The sequence below is a fragment of the Aptenodytes patagonicus genome, chromosome 10 (genome assembly GCF_965638725.1).
Source record: "Aptenodytes patagonicus chromosome 10, bAptPat1.pri.cur, whole genome shotgun sequence".
Taxonomy (NCBI): domain Eukaryota; kingdom Metazoa; phylum Chordata; class Aves; order Sphenisciformes; family Spheniscidae; genus Aptenodytes; species Aptenodytes patagonicus.
This window is the reverse complement of record NC_134958.1, coordinates 16,927,819-16,942,794: the sequence shown is the minus strand read 5'-3', so window position 1 is coordinate 16,942,794 and position 14,976 is coordinate 16,927,819.

Below are 14,976 nucleotides of genomic sequence, written 5' to 3'. Positions count from 1 at the left end.
TTATTCTCTGTTGTTTATTTTGCACAACTAGTAGTCTCAGTGATGGAGAATGTATATGTGATGACCTTGATTTTTTCCTGTAAAATGTCCTGAAACAATATATTGCTTCTTCCTTGCCAAGAGGTAGCAGGTAGTTTTGATGTTGAGTTTTCTATTGAAGGACAAATTAGAAATCTGAAATCTGGTTAATTTTGTAATTAAACTTTATATTATATACATCCAATCTTGAACAGAGGTTCACAAAGATAATGTCTTCCCAAATTCTTAGCTCCTACACCAGCATGTGATTTCCAGAAAATGATCCATTCCCCAAATGATCTTTTATTGGGAAGGATAAAGAGCACAAACTATTCTGTTGTTTAAAAATAACATAGCTGCTGCCCTCCCACTTCGTAAAAAGTAACTACAGAGAGAGCATTTCCGAACAGTGCTCAGATGTGAAGAATAAAGATTTGTAAAATCTGACTAATGAATTTGCGTAACTAACAAATAGGGCCCATGGTAATTTCTATAATGCCAACATCTTTCAAAATTTTTTCTTGTCTTTTATTACTGTTAGCATACACTCACATTAAAGTGCGAGCATAGTTATTAAACAACAGTGGCAACACCATGGTGGTATTGTGAATGAAATATCTCAAATGAAATAATTGCAGAGATTTCTCGGCATATCTACCCTACAGGTGCTTTTCTCTGTCAAAAAATATCACAGGCTTTCATTGACGTCATGCTTAGCACATTTCCACTTTGATTTCTTTATAAGGAATTACTTGTTCCTCTCATTTCAGCCTCTGTCAGGTCCTTCTAGTCATTTTGTAATTCCAGGGCTTGGCATTCATTTCTTACTGACACAGAATTCACAGCATTACTGTGCTGGTTTTGGCTGGGATAGAGTTAATTTTCTTCACAGTAGCTAGTATGGGGCTGTGCTTTGGATTTGTGCTGAACACAGTGTTGATAACACAGGGATGTTTTCATTATTGCTGAGCAGTGCTGACACAGAGTCAAGGCCTTTTCTGCTTCTCACCCCACCCCACCAGTGAGCAGGCTGGAGGGGCACAAGAAGCTGGGAGGGGACACGGCTGGGACAGCTGACCCCAACTGCCCAAAGGGAGATTCCACACCATGTGACATCATGCTCAGCATATAAAGCTGGGGGAAGAAGAAGGAAGGGGGGGATGTTGGGAGTGATGGCGTTTGTCTTCCCCAGTAACCGTTACACGTGATGGAGCCCTGCTTTCCTGGAGATGGCTGAACACCTGCCTGCCGAGGGGAAGTGGTGAATGAATTCCTTGGTTTGCTTTGCTTGTGCGCGCGGCTTTTGCTTTACCTATTAAACTGTCTTTACCTCAACCCACGAGTTTTCTGACTTTTACCCTTCCGATTCTCTTCCCATCCCACATGGGGGGAGTGAGCGAGCGGCTGGGTGGTGCTTAGTTGCCGGCTGGGGTTAAACCATGACAATTACAGAGTCACTTTGCCATCTTTTTGCATGAGCGTGAACAACAGAAAGTTGGCAAAACTACTTTTCTTCACCCTGGTTGATTTTAAATAACTACATAATTTAGGGTTCACAGAAGCTAATTAAACTTGACAAGAAATCTGCATTTTAGGCCTGCAGCTTTAACACATCCTAATCTATAAGCATCTGAAGATCAACCTTATTTATCTTGTCCTAAAGCAACACGCTAGAAATTTGTCTTTGCTGAAAAAATTACCATCTGCTACAATTTAAATAACTGACATGAATTCTACAAAAATGGTCATTTGATCTGTAAAGACCATGCTAATAAGGCCTTTGACCATAAAGCTAAGCTCTAATCCTTTCAAAGACAGAAATGTTTGAAACGTGACTTTTTTTCCTGGCAATGCTAAATAATGTTGTCTCAAAACTGAGAGTGAATTCATTTAAGCTTTGGAGTTATAGTTGAGGCAGGGGATATGAAACAGGTCAGTCTGACAAAGCCAAATTTCTACAGATAAGATTTCTAAAAGGAAAATTAGTCAGGGTGCGCTCTTCTGCTAGAGAATACTGAATTTTGTCCTTTAGAATTCTAATGGTTACGTTTCGGTTCATCAAATACATACATTTTTAATATGGCTAAGGGGAGAAAGAATTTTTTATTTTTTCAGGTCTCTGCATTTTGTCTTGGAATGCATGGATTGCAAATTTACAACTGTATTTTTTACATTGCATAAAACCAGCATTCCCTAATGTTGTGGTTTAACCCGGCAGGCAGCTCAACACCACACAGCCGTTCGCTCACTCCCGCCCCCGCCAGTGGGATGGGGGAGAGAATCGGGGGAAAAAAAAAAGTAAAAGTTGTGGGTTGAGATAAAGACAGTTTAATAGGACAGAAAAGGAAGGGGAAATAATAGTAATAATAATAATTAATAATAATGATAAAAGAATATACAAAGCAAGTGATGCACAATGCAATTGCTCACCACCCACTGACCGATGCCCAGCCAGTTCCCGAGCAGTGGTCACCTCCCCGGCCATCTCCCCCCAGTTTATGTACTGAGCATGACGTCCCATGGTATGGAATATCCCTGTGGGCAGTTGGGGTCAGCTGTCCTGGCTGTGCCCCCTCCCAGCTTCTCGCTGGCAGGGCATGAGAAGCTGAAAAGTCCTTGACTAGTGTAAGCACTGCTTAGCAACAACTAACACATCGGTGTGTTATCAACATTATTCTCATCCTAAATCCAAAACACAGCACTGTACCAGCTACTAGGAAGAAATTAACTCTACCCCAGCCGAAACCAGGACACCTAATATTCCCTCCCAGCTTCTCCTGCAAAGTCTCAGTATCACTCCCAAAGTAAATCAGTCCAGTCTATGTATGATTTATTTTAACTAGTCACTGGTGAAGGTAAAGTTGATGTTTTTCAAGCATGTGGAACAATAAACATCATGTATCATCTTCTATTTTAAATGAGATCTTTCTCTATGATCTCTATAATCGCTTTATACTAGCACGGCACACTGATACCAACAACAGGCTACAAATGCCATGGTGAGTCGCTAGAGACGGGAGAGGAACTCATCGCTCTCGGCTCCGTAGAATGGCAGCCAGTCATGGCTCAGTGAAAAATGCTGTTTGTCTCCAAATGGCTGGTGACAGCTCCTTCAAGGGAAGTGTTGCAAATGGTAGCATTCAGAGAATGGAAACAAAAAAGAATAATTTTTATCGTCAGAATACCGCATATTTGGAGGCCATGGATCCTTCAGGGACAAGGAGATTTTCAAAATGAGATTCCTCACTGGACTTAAAGGAACTCCCAAAGCAGCTACCAGATTGTTTCACTGATGAAGAGCTGTGGACCTCCCGAGGGAGGAGCTGAAACTACTTTAAATACGTGTTTTGGTGGAAAATTCACTACAAGTAATTCAAACCACTAGATGTGATCTATTTTATCTGGATCTCTCAGACAGAGAAATACAGACTTAGGTACTGTGTGTCCAAAGTGCTGAAGAAGAATGGTTGTGGTTTTGCCGTATTCAGGAATGCAGGCCAGGTTTTTCCGCATGGGCAGCACAGCACAGAGCAGACCATGCTCTGACTTTCCAAACATGGCAAATGTAAGCAGCAGAAAGTGCCAGCTGGCTCCTAGGCTTGCCGAAACAGCCAAGTGTGTGGGAGTAGCGGATCCCTCACCCAGCTGGATTTTTGATGTTATTGTTTGTGACAAAGTGAGTGGGACTTTTCCCTACTCATTCCTGGTTTAAAAGACGACCAGCCAGTCTACTCATTACATCGACTGCAAAGCCAGTGACTGTAAGTGGGTGTACTAAGTGTCAGTAGCATAAATCATGAAGCAGAGGAGTGCACTCTGGCTGTTGTAAACGAAAGTGAAAAAGCAAGTCTAAAGACCTCTGTATCAGCCCCCAGTACCCGGCACTTCACTAAAATGAGGCCTTGCTGAACAGCTAGTGCCAGAGAGCTGCGTTGATCACCAGAGCGGGGATGGCGTATTCATATGAGTGGATGTCTTATAATCAGTTATTTAAGTAACACAGAAAATATAGCCCTCAGTCATATGTGATTCATCTCCTCAGCACTGGAGAACCTGACAGAATAAATGACTGGCTAATGGCCCCGGCATAGATATCTGAAGTAACCATTTTATGAGCAAGCTGTGTGGTAGCAATGAAAATAGACACATGCACAGAGGAAAGACTTTTCCAGTAATAAACCTGCCTCTGATTTTAGTGATAGTTAGTTCTCGAAATAAAACGTCACTGTTTTCCAGTAACATCAAAAGGGTTTTGTTAGTCATAAGTGAATGCAAATTGCTTTCAGTGTGTTTTTCTTGAACTAGATTTAAAAGACCACAGTTAGTTCATACAGTTATTAGGGAGAATTTTTTCTAAAACTTCCTTTTAATATGACAGAGGGGATGAAAAAAAGGAGAATGGTGCCATAAAGTAGAGAGAGGAAGGAACTGCCTGTTTTTTTCAGTGATTTTAATTAGGTTGGAAGATTTTTCAAGCTTGGATAAGCTTTCAGGTATTTCCTTTAGCATTTGTTTTGCAGGAGGAATTTTAGACCACTGGTTGTTTCAATTACTAATTATAAGATAAAAGATATGATAAAAATAAAGTAAAAACCTGACCTAAAATTTGTCTACCAATTAGACGAACATACTTGGAATGTCTTCTTACATTCAGAGATAATCTTGCTTCACACAGCTCTAGGACTTCCTTCTTCTGCATGTCTTGCTAGAACAGATACAAGAAGCCAAATTCCTCCTTTTGTAACTCTCTTGGTATTGAATTTGATCCATTTGGTATGTTATTAGAGCATGAAAAAAATTATCACGGTTACCTGAGCCAGGCAAATAAAGCAAGAAATTTACGGGAGCTTATTGAAGGCTTTCTATTTTCGTATTTCAAGTTGATTTTTTAACCAGAGATGTTTGGATACCCAGACTTCTTTTAATGAAACTAAACTTTCAGAGATTTGTCTATTTTTGCTCTATACATAGGATGTCTACCTAACTAAAACAGTGTTCCCACTTTTGCTGATTTACATAAGTGAATCTTAATTTTTAATTGAAGCTATTGCTCCTAATAAATCCTCTGGGATGCCTAAGTAAAAATGCCGTGGGTCTCTTTAATGGCTGTAATTCAAGGCTATCTTATTATCACGGTCAAAATTGTTATTCTGGATTCCTCCTTAATTATGAAGATAATGCAATGTGGCAGGTCAGAAGCAACAATGACATTGCTAATGCCAGGCTGCAAGGATAGCTTGTAAGTAGCTGAGATGGCTTGAATATTTGAAGTAATAATTTAATTTATCAGTTTGCTGATGCATCATCTGTGGTACTGATTTTTATAACCCAAACATTTCAATGTTTTCACGTGATGATGATCAGAAGATAGAATATGCTTTCATAAGTTCTCATAAGTTTTCAAAAGTACTGCCATGATTTAGAGCCTATGTCATACTTTTTAAAGAGATTCTGATCACCTGGGAGCTTAAGTCTTATGGGAACCTAATGAGTTTATATGCCTAAGAGCTGGTTTTCTAAGCAGGCAGCTGCATTTTATTCTTAGGAATAAAATAAATAATAAATCACCAGAATGCTTTTGAAAATTTTACCCTATCATTTTTTTTATTTTAATATATAGTGTTTAAATATTGTGTAACAAACTCATTTAAACTGTTGATTTTGAAAGTTGTGAATGTCAAAGCCCAGAAATCCCCAATTAAATGTGTTACAAGAACACAATTTCCCCAAATTTCTCTTGCAGAATGGAGATCAGCTGAAGGTGTCTTATGTAAGCCAAGCACAGGTGTTAACTTGTGGCTGATCACTTTAGGGTATTTTGTGACAGAGGACTGGTAACTACCTCGTCAGCGTGATCCTGATAGTCAACTGAACAGCAGTTTGGCAGTCACACATTTCTCCTCACTGTTGACCTGGTTTGAAGTTGAGTCACTCCGGTAAATCATTCTGTTTCTCTAATGGGTTCTGAGCTGTTCTAGGTTTTCTGCTGCTTTTTTATCCCCGTGTAGCAGTTTGTTTGATTCGTGTATTACATTGCCAGATTCAGCCCCAAATTCCAGTTTCATTGTATCATTGTTCTAGTTTTTAGGAGGAAGTGGTAGGATTCCTTCGAGGAGGAGGAAATAGAGTTGTTCTGTGAACGTGGAAGTGCCCAGGGGATAAAGAGCAGGATGCTGATAGGGTTCCCACCTGAGGAAGACTGACTGGGTTTTAGGATTAAGGACAGGAACAAGAGAGACAGAGGTGCTCTCTTGAGAGCACTGGCTTTATTAGAGTGGTAGCTCGCTATATGTATATGTATTTTTATATATATATGTACCTAACTTTTTTCCCCCTTTTTGAATTGAACTGGTATCTGCTTAGCCAATATGGCTTACCTTTAGTGGAAGGATTAACTGAATTTTGCATGAAATTTTAATGACCTTTGTCTGAAGGCCTGCAAGGCTTAACTGCGTCCTTCCAGTGTTACCTTGAGCTATGTAATTTAACTGAAAATCCATTGCTTTAATGACTAGGAGCTAATGAAAGGGAGTTTCATTCAGGTGCCTAGTAGGTACATGTGGAAAACTTGCAGTGGGCTCTGTGAAGAGCAGTATGTGGGTAGAGCGCCACCCAAGGCAAAGCAATGAAGAAGTACTGGGAATACATGCAGGGCTTAAATGTGTTTCTTTCCATGTGTGCTAAAGGCATCCGTGTCCTATCTGTCTGGAGTACCTCATAGAAAAGAATTCAAAATTCGTTAGGAAAAATGAGTATGATTGTTTAAATTGATCCTTGTATTACTGGTGGAACTGAGTCTTCATTACAAGGCATGTTTATGCATATGATATGAACCATCACTAGTTAAAGTAAATGATGCCATTGCTAAGGCAGTAATATCTTTTGTATTATTTCAAACTGCAGATTATTCTATGTAGAATCATTTTCCTGACATTTCTGAGGGACTTCTGTAAGGTTTAGGCAACCGGAACAGAAGCATTTCCGTTCCCAAATACTTTTTTTGTAAGACAGACCAAAGAATCTGTTCTTATGATAGGTAAAAAACCCAATTACTGTCTTTAAAAAAAAAAAAAAAATTCTTTCCCCTGGGAGCCAGAAGATTTCCTTGTCATAGGTTTTTCTTTTTTTCCTTTTTTTTTTAACGTAGTGCTATTTATAAAAATTCTTGAAGTGAATCACTGCATTCTGAGCTTTGAAATTCTTTGCAAATAGCAGCAATGAAACTTGCCTAAAGTGTAAACGAGCAGCAATTTAAATATTAACTATCAGTTGATATTTCACAATGCTTCCTACACACTCCATTTATAAAACGCATAAGCTGCAAGCTTTGTATAAATAGCATTTATTTACTGCCATGGCATAACTGAAAGTTTGATATTTGAGGAAGGTTAGCACTGGTAAGCGGGAACTCGTAACGAGTGTTGCCTGCTTTGTCGCTGCCTCGTGTGGCAGGTGCACCCGCCTTGGCAGAGACTGGGGGCATTAAGACCGCTGCGTCCTTACTTTTCGCACCCTTGCTTTCACGCCTTTAAGGTGGTGAGTGCTGACTGTCATGCACACGCTTTGGGCCAGTAATTATGGTCACATGTACACCTCGGGCGAGGAGTAAGAAAGTTAAGGCCCTCAGCCAATTAGAACTGACCATAGATCAGATTTGACTAGGGTATAAATGGAGCCCCACCGGAGGGCAAGTGGAGTTGGTCCTCCTCCTCGGAGCAGCAGGTCTGCGGTCGGGGACTCTCCCCTTTGGTTGGGACGCCGCCTAAGGAAACTCCTCAAGGTTGAGAGCCCTCATCTTACAGGGGTGTGAGTGCGCACATTTTGTTTGGATCCTTGTTTCTAAAGCTGGCTGTGCAGTATTAATCCCTCATACACCATCCTGAACCTGTGGTTTACTGATGTTGTCGGAGTGTTGACGCCTCATTTCTAGTTAGTTTTCTGCTAAACAATTTTGGTTAAAATAAAGTTTATTTTTGAACCTATCACCTGCCTAACTTGATTTCATGAGCCTCCGCAACACCTTGGAGCCTCGTAGCCTTGGAGCTTTGCAGCCTCACAGTGTTGTCCATCAAATAGGATTCGTTACTTGGTGTGCAGTAAGCCAATTTCACAGAGTCGAGGTATTTCTTTGTTACAGGTTTGTGCAAAGCTGAGAGCTAGGCAATATCCCACAAAGCTAGCTCTGCTCCATACAAAACTATAGCATATTTATCCTGTTACATGATTAGCAAAAACCCACCCAAGTTTACATTCATTGGTTAGTAATTGGCATTCTGCCTGCCATTGGTTTGTCATATGTGCGTATGTTCCTTGAAGGTGTGTGGGGCAAATCCTTTCGGTCTTTAATTGGGTCGGTGGTTGCAATCTCCCCCTGCTGCCTTTACCTTTCCCCTAGTTACCACAGTTTTTGCTGACTTCATGTTTCTTTGGCAATCATCTAGCCTCCAGTGCCTTCTAGGGCAGGATGTTCCTCTCTTATCAGTCTTTTAGTTCCTCTTCAAGGGCATAGTGGTTGTAAGGCATGCGTTGTTTATACAAAGTAATCAGGCTAGTACGATGAAGCTATTGGTTACTAGTCCTCCTTGGAAGGTCAATACAGCATATTTAATCCTAACTTAAACAATGTTACTACAGTCTAGGTATTAACCTAAACATATGGCTACAGGAGCCATGCTGCCTTGGAGCTTCTCTTCCTTGTAGGCTCATAGCTTCGCTGTCTCCAAGCTTCACTGCCTCGTAGCTTCGCAGCTTCACAGCTTCGCTGTCTCCGAGCTTTGCTGCCTTGTAGCTTCCGAGCTTCGCTGCCTCGTAGCTTCACAAATTTGCTGCCTCACAGCTTCATAGTGTCACAACTTAGCTGTCCCAGAGCTTCGCTGTCCCAGAGCTTTGCTGTCTCATCTTGAGAGATGACTTAAATTAATGTGTGCCATTTCCTCTAACTTGAATTGTTATAATTGTTACCTAACAAAGATACTGTAAAATTGATAATTATTTTATTATACAACAAAATGGTATTGGTGTGCTTAGACGCATCTCTTTACAAAGGGTCCTTCAGCTTCTGAGAACTTGAAACCATCAGGTTCAGTAGTGGGTGAATTAAAGATGATAGATAACCAGACTGCATTAATATATTAATTTAATTGCCTTGAGTGAAGGAAAAAAGTCACCACAGAAAGAAAGGCCATTACTTGTCTGGAACACTATCTTGCAATGGTTTTGTTTTTTATCGGTACCAACTAGGAGCTCAAATCGGTCACAGTTTGCAAGAACTAGACCGTTGCATTACTTGTGATTGTTTACACTTTCTCTTTATTTCTCTTTCACTAACGCTATTAATGCCTCTGTGTAGTTTTTTGGTTTGTTGTTTTTTTTATTTTTTTTTTCATCCCTCGCACAAAGGTAGTGATTTGGCTGATAGTTGATTGTCACAAGAAGCTTTAGCATGAGTACAAACTGTTCTGGGACTATGGGGTATTGGTTAATAGTATAATTGAAACCACAGTCACAGAAAGGTGTCTGAGGCATTCCACATGAGCCAAGCATTTAAAATATGGGTTATACTCATATGAAAACCAGATTCATCATGTGTGAAGCTGCAAATGTTTTTAGATGCAAAATATAAGATGTATTTTAGATGCCACATATAAATATGTGTAGACATTTCCATATTAACCACTACATGCTTCTGTGAGCAAGAATGTAAATACCAATTGAACTTCTTTATCACGTACAATTAATCGTGCCGCATGGCCTTGGGCTGAGAAGACACTGAGAGTCAGACCCTCTGCTGCTGTTCCAACAGGCCTTTCCTTGTTTCTCTGACTGTTCATGAAGCGAAAGGCTCTCAAATGAGCATAGCTGTGCATTTTATTTATTTCTCCTTCTTAAACTTCTGAATGATGATTAAAATATCTTCTTAGTGAAAATCTTGCTGTTCTGGCTTTAATACTATAATATCCCATTGCCCTTGCCAGATGTGAACACAGATGATTACCTTGCTGTAGTATAGATGACTCTATTCCTGTCCCTGTTGTTTAAATCTTGCCTTGAATCCTCAGTTGTTTAGGGTATCAGCTTGACGAGGACTCTTTTCAGGGCCAATGAAAGCATGAAGAGCTTCACAGGCATCATGAAATGTATGAGGTTCTTTGGTCTCTGCTTGGGCTTAGATCTTGTGCGTCAGACAACTATCTTCTTATTTATGGAGTTTCTCCTACTTTATTATGCTTTATTGGGAACCAAGCTGTAGTAGTACAGGTGGAGGAGGGATTTTTTTTCCCTGATAATGGTGTTTGCCACATGGAGTCCCTGCCCATTTGTGTGTGCACAGGGGTCAGGCAGTCCCAGCCGATCCCCAGCAGACCACAAGGAGACTCACACTTAACTGAATCTCTGGTTTTGTCTTGGTTAATGGATTTGTCTTAACAACTGCCGTCCATAAGGCACGATCTTTTGACTTATTGAAATAATTTGTATGACTTCCCTAAGTGCTTCCTACCTGCTGAAATCCTTTCCAGAGCTGTCAGTTCTTGCAGACATGCAGCCTGCCTGCCTTTACCTGGCAAGAATAGGGACATCAGGTGGCAGTAGGGCCTCAGGGACAGAATAATACTCGATTCCTTCCTCACTTTTTCCTCATTATTTTTTGAATTTAACATGGTGTGGGAGTTACTACAGCCAGGGCAACCTAATGAATGTAAATAATCAATTTACCACTAGGTAGTTTACTGAAATGAAGGGCACAAAGCTATAGATAATGGGCCCAAACTAGCCCAAAATCAATCAGGAGATCCAGTATCCCACCACTGTGCTCTGTCTCATGGTGTCAGTATTATTTGGATTTTCCTAGTCTCCCCTCACTCTGGATAATGGAGATACATTACTACAAATAAAAGGTGATAATATTACACTATTCATTTTTTGTCTCATTAGTCCATGATAACTGGAAACCCACAATGTTAAGTAATGGTTGAGATTTTGCTATTAATGTGGCAAGATAGTAGGAGACCGTACCAGAGACCAGCAATTCCTTTTGTTTTGCAACATGAAACATTATACATGCAAAGAGGTAAGCAAGCAGTTTACTATATGCTGTGAGCTGCCGCATTCATTTTAGGGAGATTAATCTCACAAAGGAAAGCATATGTGGAATTGGGTCACAGCGCTTCACATATTCAAACTTGTGTAAGATATAAAGTGATCAATCCCCATAAGATCTTTGTAAAGTAAATAAGGTTTATTTATAGTAGTAAACAGGTTAGCATTTATCTCTTCAAAGCATGGCAGTAGCAGAAAATATGTTTTAACTTCTGTTGTTTTCAGTTATTTGCATTTTAAAAGCTCTACTTTGAGTTGTTATACCTTCCTAGGATTTCATGGTTTATATAATATAAGATACTTGCAATATACTAAAATTACGATTCTCAAAGCTAGTGAACAAGAAAATAGCATGGCACAACCTGGAAGTTCAGTGTTATACATGCAGACATACATATATTCTAATATGCAGTTATTGAACCCTTTAAGTTATTCTTAATGGAGATAGCAAGGTCACAAAGGCCACCTAGCAAAGTGGATGTGTACCTCGCAGTCCTGATATCATCGGGAAATGGTATCACAAGAATGAGACAGCCAAGTCAGTAAAATCTGTCTTCATTTATAATCTGCTTCAACTTCAGTTGCATATAATGGAAGCCTGTTTACTGCAATGGCATTTGAAAATGACCCTTAGCAGAAACTGAAGTCAGGTTTAATGGGAGTAACTGTTTGGAGTATGTGCAGCAGTGCATGATGCATGTTATTTTCATTCCTGTCACTCTACAAGCAGCAAATCTCCTTTCTCCTCTCTCACCAGCAATTCCTACTCAACCTCTCATGCAGTTCAGGCTTTTTGTATTATGACAATTACTACTTCAGTTTTCTTCTTAAACTAGATCCTGGTTTGGTATACATCACTGATGCTCTGCTGAGCTCAAAACATGTTTTCACTGATCTATACCAGCAAAGTTATAGCTCTCCCACATATTTTGCAATGTTTGAGGCTATTCCACTGTATTATTTATCGAGATAATCCATGCATAGATTGAGAGCAGCTTTTTGTGCTAGGCCCAGAGGTTCATGTGGTAGTAACTGTTCAGATTATTCTGTGTCTTTCAGCCAAAGTCAGTCTTGGAGGGGGAGGCAGTGCTGAGAGAGGAACCTCTTCTGCATGTCTGCAGCAGCTCCTGGGACGATCAAAGTGAAATGCATGTTGCTCTTTGAGCTTTGCTTGATTTAAGATCTTATGGTTTAGAAGAACAGCCCCTGATTTTTTTCTGGGTTTGGGAGGGGTTTTTTTTTATGCTTTGTGTTGACCAAAGTTCTGCTGACAGAAAAGATAGCAGAGCGCTTTGGTCCCCACTCAGCATTCCTCGCACATTGTCTAGAGGACCATCACAATTACCCTCAGAGAATTTTGCTTAACTAAACATCTGCCTTTACTGAGATTTTACAGAGTGATGTCTTTAGAATGTTCGGTTTTTTGGGGGTTTTTTTTGTCAAAATGCATAATATTGTTAAATACTTCCAGACCCATCTCAGTGGTACTGCAGCATTTATGGGTCACACAGATATAGAGCATCTTCCTTTACTTGCCAAGAGTAACAGTGACACCCTGTGGCCAATTCAATAGAGGGCTCGTACAGCATTTCCATTACTGTTTTCTTTCAAATTCGCTTCTGAATTTCTTGCACCATGGGGAATATCACAGGAGGAATCCCTCCTCTACACGTAGGAGGGCTTCATCGATTTGTCATGTGTCTCTCATTAGACGTTTCCATTATTGGAATACATGTCTAATGAGCACTTTAATTCTGAGATAGAGAGAACACTCTCTGACTGTGATGGCTAAATACTTGAGAATGTAGAGCAGGAAATGCAGAAATTGAGAAAAGAAGAAAATACTACATTTCAGTTTAAATTGATATTATGGGAGTACACTGCTGTTCATTATCTTTCATACAGTTTTTCTCTAACGTGGAAACTGTCCAATGAACTATTTCGGTATGTAGTAACAAAATATCCACAATATAAAACTGTACGACATAAACAACTAGATGTTGAAGTTAGCATCATCCTTTTAATTTCTTACTTGCATCATTACTTTGGTTTACTTAATGAGTTTAAATAACATAATTGCTCTGTAACTACTGACGTAATTCTGTTTCCAGTTAAGTCCTTCACTGCACAGTACTACAGTTCTACTGTGTTATCACATGCTAATGTACACGGCATGTACCCCAGTTAAAAAATTTTTAATGAGTTTATCCTTTGACATTTGCCATGTCGTTCAGGCAACATAGCTGACTGAATACAATGGTCTGCACGCTGCAAGTGGTTTAAGCCTCATGCATGCTAAATAGCTGACAAAAGAAAGATTTTAAAACTTCATGAGAGGAAGTGGTCTGCTTTTGGCTGGTTTTGTTTTTTGTTGTTGGTTTTTTGGGTTTTTTTTTTTAGGGATGTAGGAAGGAGAAAAAAGTTTAAGAAATATTGGGTAAAGATCCCTGTGAAACTTCATCTGAATCTTCTGTAAAACACAGATTGCTTTAAAAAATTAATTGACATGCAGGGAAGAATGTAATAAATTAGGTTTTGTGTCCTCTGTGCTTGAAATTTAAGCCCATTATGTCTTCTCCTATCAAGAGTCCATTTAGGTTAGGTGTTTGGGTGGCAGGGCGGTGTTCTTTAAGCATTGGAATAGACTGCATTAGTCAACGGTTTATTCTTGAAAGATTTTTGTAAGCAGGTTAGACAAGTGTCTATACCTAAAATATTTGTCAGAGTTGGCCCTATCTTGAAGCAGAGAGATGGAGCAGATGGCTTCTCAAGGCTCCTCCCAGTCCTTCCTTCAGTGAGTTTATGGTTATGTCAGTGTACTTCATGTTTTAAACAGTATTTTGTGCATATTCAGTATTATACTTTCCCAAATACACTAAGTCTCATTCTGTTTGCTTGAGTGTCATCCAGAAAAACACTGCCTCTTCTCACTACCTTTTTCCATTTGTGGGCTCTGACAGACCTGTGTTTGGTGCCATACAGGTAGTGACTCATAGCATGAGTACTTACGCTGAACAAAGAAAGCGCGTTACTTCCACCGTCAAAAGCTCTCTGTATCCCTGAAGGACTGGCACACAGGAATGCCACTGGAGACCAGCATGGAAAGGAAAAATAAAGAGGCAGCTCCACTTTCAAGCACAGCTATTTCCTTCTATTTGGTTTTACAGGATATCTGCAGGTCAGTTTTCAGAATCAGTTTCCGCTTTGCAAAATCAAGCTTTCATAGACCATAGCGTCTGTAATACTGTCCTTCTGGCTTCATAGTTATTCCCCTGGGGGCATGCTGTTTCTGAGGAGACGATCTTGCCATACAACTTTTAAGATGATTGAAAGATACAGGGACTCCGATTCTCCCTTGAAGAACTCAGCTGTTACTTACCAGATATGAGCACTCCCTGACAAACTATGCAGACAAGACATTGTTTGCCTATTTTGTGCGGAAAACTTAAAAAAAAACAAAAAGGAAAGTAACTGGAGGGAAAACAAAATGAAAGAATTTATTCTTCCAATTGTTCGAGCAGAGTAGAATGCAGCAGGCAAGTAGGGAGCATGAATTGTGACAAATCAATTAATGTGCCCATCCTTGTGCGTTCTGTGTTTTGTATCAAATACATTATTGTTTGTAACTTTCAGCTCTTTCTAAAATCTTCAAACCTGTTCTCTGCTTCATCAGCAGGTAGCTATTCTTTCTTGCCTTTGCCCATGGAGCTACCGTTCCATCGCTCCACTCTTCTGACTTACTCCTTTTCTCTGTTACTTCTCCAGATTTTTCAGTCTTTCTTCATATTACTTTTTTCCACTCTGGCTTTTCCTCAGTTTTTCTGCAGAACCCTCTTGGTCTGGAATATGTGACTTCATTTC